General features: G+C 36.4%; 1 non-coding gene across 1 annotated transcript; it reads left to right on the top strand.

Annotated features, from left to right (window-relative positions):
• Nucleotides 1-3888: 3888 nt before the first annotated feature.
• Nucleotides 3889-3961, top strand: Trnak-uuu. Its single transcript has one exon. It is a non-coding gene; the product is annotated as a tRNA-Lys (tRNA).
• Nucleotides 3962-8036: the final 4075 nt, after the last annotated feature.

Below are 8036 nucleotides of genomic sequence, written 5' to 3'. Positions count from 1 at the left end.
GTTTCTGTTAACCTATGGCCATGATTTTTGCACCAGACGATGCATCATGGAACACTCTTTAAACGCATATATAACAATTATTCCCCCGGTTTGTTTTCATCAAGTTATGTTCAAGCAAAGTTAGCGGAAGTTTCTTATTTTGTTCAGTATATATATATATATATATGTATGTATGTATGTATGTATGTATGTATGTATGTATGTATATATATATATGTATATATCACCCGATGTACATGCATATTGTTTTATTTGCAAATAATCATATACTGTGAATAAAACATTTATTACGAATTACATAAATTATATATGAAACGCCATGATCCATATTGTTTCATCATGGTCTGTTATGCACACATGAATAACGTACATGTTCGTTGAGCCATACCTCATGTAAATTAAATAACTTGCTGACAAGTTGTGTCAGATGGTACATTAACATGCACACTCAAACGACATTTGCCATATGTTTAGGGTTTGATAATTTGTAAAGTAAGAAAAATACAGTTTCAATATACACCCGGATCGTGTGCGTTTAGCCAATTTAGGTCCACGTGTAAATAAAAAATGTTGTTATTGCGAAAGTGAAATTTAACAATGACATGGATATAATTCAAATGTACTGGCTGATCGGTGTTCGTGTTTCTGCTTGTCAGACTGGGAAAGGTGATATAATTGCTAAGAATTTGAGGAAATCTCAAATGCCCCGATTCAGTAGAGCCCGCGAATGAACAGGAAGTAGTGGTCATATGTTGTTGTTTTGTTTTGTAAGATTTCCTGCAAAGCAGACCATCTGACCGTTTACGCTGAAGATCTATTCTAACAAATAAATAACAAAATAAAAGTACGTTGTGCCGAGTCAGGTGGATTCACCATAATCACTGTAGCGTTACTCGGTTACTGCCGGAGTGGACTTTTACCGATTTTTGGTACTGCGTTTTGCTTATTTTTCATACGGAGTTTTGACATTTTTACTGATTTAAAGTAAAAATGCAGACAGGGTGCGGAGAAAAAGACCAAAGCCCCCCCCCCCCCCCCCCCCCCCCCCCCCCCCCCAGCCAAAACTCATATTAACAATGAAGGATGAAAACAAACAAATGTCATACACTTAAAAATTAGCACAGTTTAACATAATATATATATTTAGACGTATACTAACATAAAAAGTGCTTTAATGATATTTATTTATATAAATATTTATAAAAGTGATTTTTTTTATTATTATTATTAGTTTTAAATATATAACGAAATGCTAATGTATATATTGTATTTCGAAGTAGATACCGAAATTATGACACATATGTATCTCATTTATGGCTAAATATTAATTATTATAACTATTGAAACTGCTACGGAACCATTCCGATATGGATACAGAATCTTTTCGATTTACAATCTAGAGTTACGGACTTTTTCGATGTTTGTCTCGTGGTTTTTCTGTTGTTTGTTTTAAAATGAGAATCAATCAACCAATTGACTCGTGCTTACATCCACTGAAGGTTGAAGCACGACTGTCTTAGGCACATTCTCCGAGATACCCCGGGTAATTAGGCTATGGAACTTACAATTTGAATTAGAAGAGAGAATTTTTTTTTATGCATCATAATAACCAAATTTACAATAAAAAAAAAAAAAAAAAAACTATTTTTGCATCAGGCCGAAATATAAAATGAATTAGTCGCAAATAGAGCGGGCAGCCAAACAAAACAAAAACATATTTGGACTTTATTCCAGTCCTTAAGACCACAATTGCCATTTCAACAGCAGTTTGTAGAAATGTTGCAAGGGTTAGCATGAGACAAACATGATGCAAATATATACAATTTATGGAATGTATGGGGATTATTTTATTTATCGAGAACGAGGGGTATAAAACAATTCTCAAAGACGTTCCATAAAGTTTGTCTTCTACCTGTGATTATTTTTTTAGTATCTTCAAATTGTATTTGGGCATATTTCAAAATACTAGTTTTGGTGTCGGATGGAATTTGAATCTTTGCCCTTGTATTCCTTTTAAGTCATTAGGAAGTAAAGTAATAGAGTTTTGTATGAGGTAGGGGGGGCTGCATTAATACCATGCATAACAAATTCCGTAATTAACCCATTTTGACTTGGTAAAGTATAAATAGTTTTAGTGTCGGACATTATAAAAATCAAAGATGCCAACTTAACAGAATCAATGCAACATTATATCAAAAGTTTATGAGAAAACTGATTAACTAAAAAAAAATTCATAACCAAGAAACATGTTTCAAATCTAGATTAGCTAATTTACTTCTCTGATTAACCCTTTGTTTTTGGTGTCGGATGGAAATTATATTTTGGTGTCGGATGGAAATTTAGTCTTTATAATTTTAATGAACACGTTATACCACACCTAGATAATATTATACATTTGTATATTGTAAAGTGTTTTAAGAAATGACAGTCATAACTCTTAAAGGGGCATTCCTGACTTTATAGACATTTAAACATGCCCCCTGCTATCAAGGGGTTTTTTTTATTGGGTAAAACTGGATATTATATTTTCTTGCTTAGAATATTAATGTTTGTACACCATGTGTTTCTGGTATTCCTAATGTTTATAGTAACTTAAACAGAATGTTTTTTCACATGTATAAAACAGAATCTTGTTTGAGCTGCTCATTTGATTTTTTTTTAGCCTGGTGTTGATCACTTTTGAAATATGCCCAATTTATAACAAAAGTTAAGCATGGTTGTAATCGCTATAGAACTGATATTAATAGCATCCAGTTTATATAGAATTACACGCACAGTAAATAGTTCCCATTTATAAGAATAAAACAACATAAATCATTAATTTAAATGTTATATTTAAGCTAGTAAATGCCCCAAGCTTGCAGCTGCTTCAAAGACTAGATACGTCAGGCGTGTGCTATAAGGATAGTGTTCTAGTTTTGTCATTCAGAGTAACACTGAGGTTTTCAAAATCCTTCAGAAATGTGCTAAAAAATGCTAAAGGTGAGGGTCAATAATAATATAGCAATTTGCTAGAGGTGGAACTGGGCACCATACCCCCGTCGTAGTCTTCGATCTCACCCTCGGCTCTCGCCTTTTTAGGCTCATATATTATGACCCCACCCCACCCACAGATACAAACTACATTTCCGAAGGGACTATATTTCATTCATCTTACCGTCCAAACAAGACCTACTAGACAGTTTTCGTTTTATACAATTGAAATTAAAGTGGAGAGTGTACGAAAACTAGGAAAAACACCGTAAAATTTCACTCCCACACTAACCGAATAACCATACAGTGATAATTTCAAGCCCTTTAAATCTTATCCCGGAATGCATAGGTTACATCCTAGTAGATTGACAGAAGTTATTAGATGGTTACGGTCAGCTGAGGAAATATAGAGCTGAGGGTAAGGGTTACGATCAGTTGAGAGAACACAGAGCTGAGGAAACATAGACATGATCCCATGAAAACTATGATGACATTTATTATAATATAAAAACAAATTAAAAAGAACACACACACACACACACACACACACACACACACACACACACACACACACACGGAACCTCGCTCATCTGTGTAATTTTGAACCAGTCTGGGATCAAGGTCAGCGGATGTGATGCGACACTAATTTGTTACTTTTATCAGTAAATGTATATTTTATAGGGTTTTTTTCCCAAAAGACAGAACAGTACGCACCACTGCCTTCAATTCTTGTTATCACAAACTACATACATACTCGGTACGCTTTTAGTCAGTTTTGAGTGTGTTATTTTATTTTATGGAACAAAATCAATTATTTACTGCTAAACTTATTATAAAACCATCAATAGTTCTCTTTGTGACGGGTGTTCTGTTAGAATACTCATTCAGTCAGTCATTTTAAGTCCACTAGTAACAGCCTTCGTAGCTCAGTCGGTAGAGCATCAGACTTTTAATCTGAGGGTCTAGGGTTCGAGTCCCTACGTCGGCTAAATATTTTGTTTTGTCTTGGCACTTCTTTTTGTCTCATTATGTCACGATATATGCGCGCGCGCGCGCGTGTGTGTGTGTGTGTGTGTATGTGTGTACATATATATACACCAATAAAAGTACGTTAATAATAAATGATTACGAATAATAAATACTATATTCACGATTTGCATGCTATAATTAAATTGATTTTATCGCACGTTCCACAGCATTTAATATATACTTACTGGCCGTAGAACACTGGATTCAGTAAAAGCCACTTGTTGGAAGTGTTGGGGGTGGGGTGAGGTCGATACTTAGACATTTTACTAACTAGCCGACACGTTACGACTAAAGGCTCATATAGACTGGATGCGGCGCGTGCGTGCGGTCCGACTTTTGCCACTGATTAGTTTACGGCTTCTGTTTCGGGCATATACCCCATATACGATTATTTCACTGCGGCTGGCTGTACATGCGTTTCGCAGACGCACGCATCACACCCATCCAGAGAGGTGGGGGGATGGGTTCTGAACTAAGAGGTAATTTTGTGGTTTGTATTGTGTGTTTTATATGTGTTGATGTTTAAAAAATTAAAATGATCATATTATGGCTGCTTCAAAAAACAAAAAACAAACCAAAAAACCCAACAACCAGAGAACATACTTTTATTGGTGGCGCATACTGGAGTGTTAATTTTGTCGATGAAAGGTTCGGTTAAATTCGCCCTTATAAAATATACCATTATATAACAGAAATTACATCCTGCAGTTAATGATGATTATTATTTTTATTGTATTTCATTTTATTTCATTTCATTTAATTTTTTTTTTTTTTTTTTTTTTTTTTTTTTTTTTTTTTTTTTTTTTTTTTTTTTTTTTTTTTTTTTTTTTTTTTATTTTTATTTTTTTTTTGGTGGGGGGGGGGTACTTGTATTCAGCTGAGCTTCAAACATACTGTTCTGAGCACACAATACAGCTCTGCTTACAGTACAGAAGTTAATAGGTTAGCGTGCGGGTTAATATATTTAACCTGCGGTATTCAGATGTCTCCTGCTCAAAAAAAGCCCTTTGTAGATCCTTTGCGTAGCTGTTACGTTGTAGACAGGTTTAAGTGCACATGGTGTGTATTTGAAAGACCTCCTGTCACCCTAATTCATTACTTTAATCATTGCATTCGCTGCATGTTTTGTGGTCGACTGCTACATTCCTTTACGACGACAAGCAAAGACAGTTTACCTGCTGTGCGGCAGTGCACACCGAGACATAGCATTACTGCGACAAGCAAGACAGTTTACCTGCTGTGCAGCAATGCACACCGGAACATTGTGTTGGTGTAACTGTTAAGACGGTGACGTGAGCTCGCCAGACATCAGCATGCAATGCAACATCGTAACCCATTCAGACAACACACGCAATCGGGTCCTTCGTGCAGACATGTTAACCAGGTGGTAATTGGACTTCAATGGGAGGACTTTTCGAAAGAAGAAGAAAAAAGGTTGTTTTAAAGTATACGTTGTTTAAAGCATAAAAGGCATCCCACTTTTGTCGTTGACAATATTACTGATTCAGTCAGAACCTCCATGCCCGGTATGGAGATGCCTGAAATGTTTTATTGGATATAAGTAAAGTAAAAATGTTTGATTTGATTTATTCAGAATCAAACAATATCATAAAGAGGAGGGGTAAGAACCTAATAACAACGGAATATAAATACTTTTTTCTATGTCTTGATATCTCTCAATAAAATGCAATATAAACTGAATGAAAAGAGAACCTGAAACTCATTTGATTCCCGCTGAACAGTCATTAGATATATAAACATAACGTTGACTAATACTGGTGTACACAAAATTAACAGCAGGGGTCGAAATAAGGAAAAAAAGAGCCACGGGTACGGCCCCATTTAAGGGACATTGCACACTATCTGTCCGTCCGTCTATCTATCTCTATTTCTCTTTATATGTCTATCCACCCCCACCCCCACCCCCCCCCATCTCTCTCTCTCGCTCACCAAAACGCTTTTGTTTAAAATGTACTGATGCATGAAGTGTGAAACTAAATTTCTTTAGTTTTCCTTCCAGTCATTGGTAAGTACAGTTTTATAAAAATCAGTACAATATATTATTAAGTGATGGAGCTTCTTAGTAAATGGGGGCGGGGTTTAGCTCAGATGGTTGAGTGTTCGCTCAAGGTGCTTGCGTCGCAGGATCGAACCACCTGGGTGGATCCATTCAGCTAATTGGTGTCTCGTTCGAAACAGTGCATCACAACTGGACAAAGGCCGTGGTATGTGTTGTCCTGTCGGAAATGCATATAAAAAAATCCCTTGCTGCATTAGGAAGAAGTGTAGCGGGTTTCCGTTGATGACTACGTGTCCGAATTACCAAATGTTTGACATCCAACAGTCGATGATTAATTATTAATCAATATGATCACGTGGTGTCGTTAAACAAAACAAACTTAAACGTACACTTCTTAGCAAATGGATCGTTCACACTATAATAAAAGCACCACATTGTGTACAATAACGCGTTCAGTACCTAGGTTTTATCGCGAACACTCGCAGACATATATTCAAGCAAAACATTACCAGCGAGGATTCGTAAGGCCGGCAGCGTCCCAGTCATTTGAACACAGATCTGTTTTCATGTATGCTGTTTATAACCAATATTATATTAAATGCTTAACGACGCTAAACATTAACAAATTGGAATTTACTGGTAGCCCAGCAACACGCACAACTACAGACTGTATATACACCTTTAAAACATCTCCCCAGAAGAGCGTGATCATCAATTTAACAGCTTATTGGAAACCATCGACATTGCAAAAGACGCAACACATTTGATATTAAAAACAAAACAGTTATTGTCCTTTCTGTGGTAAATTCAAGTGTTAGTAAGTATATACTTGAGCTCAGTTGTAAAAAGCGCTCGCGCTCGAGTGAGTCGAAAGATCGATCCTCTCAGTGGATAGACATATTATATGATTTCGTCCACTGAACTAGTGCTCAATATCGCTGTATGATCATAAAAATCCTTTGCTGTTTTTTAATAATGACTGTGGCCTTTATGGTAGCGGTGGGTTTGTTTTGTTTTGTTTTGTTGTTTTTTCATTCTCCAAACCTGATGTGTCAGTTACTAGTAGTATTTAATGCTTTTGCACTCGAGATGTACCGATTGGCATGTCCACACCCACTGTTAGGTGGCTTTTATCACGTAAGCAACAATCATGATACATAGGTCATTTCTTTGTAATTTTCACCAAACTCCCAGTATTTGATCAATGCACCCAAATTTTCTAAAATGTCATTTAAGGTTTCTGCACTCCAAATGAACCATCTGACGTTTCTAACACTTTAACTAAAAGTAATTTATGGTCATACGATCATTCATACATCTACGCACGCACGCACACACACGTACGCACACATACAGAGAGAGAGAGAGAGAAAGAGAGACATCGTTTGAAAACATTGCATAACCAAAAGAATTGTGTACACGTACATATATACAGACAGACAGACCGACATACAGACATACAGACAGCCAGGCAGGCAAGCAGATAGACAGACAGACATAATTTGAAACCACAAAGTCACTGATTAAACGAACATTTCTTGCATTTCCTAAATCCTATGATCTTTTAAGCAGTCGAAAATGACCTTAGTTTAAGTCTACTTGTTTAGTATATGAATAACGTAATAGGCTTCTGTAACGTGTCATCTCAGTATATTATAATAAAAGTAAAGTTTGTTTTATTTAACGACGCCACTAGAGCACATTGATTTTTAATCTTATCATCGGCTATTGGACGTCAAACATATGGTCATTCTGACACTGTTTTTTTAGAGGAAACCCGCTGTCGCCACATAGGCTACTCTTCTTTACGACAGGCAGCAAGGGATCTTTTATTTGCGCTTCCCACAGGCAGGATAGCACAAACCATGGCCTTTGTTGAACCAGTTATGGATCACTGGTCGGTGCAAGTGGTTTACACCTACCCATTGAGCCTTGCGGAGCACTCACTCAGGGTTTGGAGTCGGTATCTGGATTAAAAATCCCATGCCTCGACTGGGATCCGAACCCAGTACCT

This window comes from Gigantopelta aegis, chromosome 4 (genome assembly GCF_016097555.1).
Source record: "Gigantopelta aegis isolate Gae_Host chromosome 4, Gae_host_genome, whole genome shotgun sequence".
Taxonomy (NCBI): Eukaryota; Metazoa; Mollusca; class Gastropoda; order Neomphalida; family Peltospiridae; genus Gigantopelta; species Gigantopelta aegis.
The sequence above is the reverse complement of the archived record's forward strand: the minus strand, read 5'-3'. Positions and strand labels throughout refer to the sequence as shown.